Consider the following 286-nt stretch of genomic DNA (forward strand, 5'->3'; position numbering starts at 1 on the left):
CAAAAGTGTGATTGTAATTTCGTGCACCAAGTTTTTGGCGCCGTTGCCGGGGATTGTTTGAGTTTGGACAACTGACGGTTATTCTTGTTGCTTAGATTAGGACTAATTTATTTTTGTTGGTTTAGAGTCTTTTATTTGAGTTTAGTTTCATATTTTAAGTTTGGTGTCAATTGCATGCTTTTATCTTCTTTTAATTTTTCAAAATTGCATGTCTTTAGTTCTTCCTTGATTTTTAAAATTTCTAAGTTTGGTGTCTTCTTTGTGTTTTGTTTTAATTTTTCGAAAA

Source organism: Arachis ipaensis, chromosome B05 (assembly GCF_000816755.2).
Source record: "Arachis ipaensis cultivar K30076 chromosome B05, Araip1.1, whole genome shotgun sequence".
In the NCBI taxonomy this organism is placed as follows: domain Eukaryota; kingdom Viridiplantae; phylum Streptophyta; class Magnoliopsida; order Fabales; family Fabaceae; genus Arachis; species Arachis ipaensis.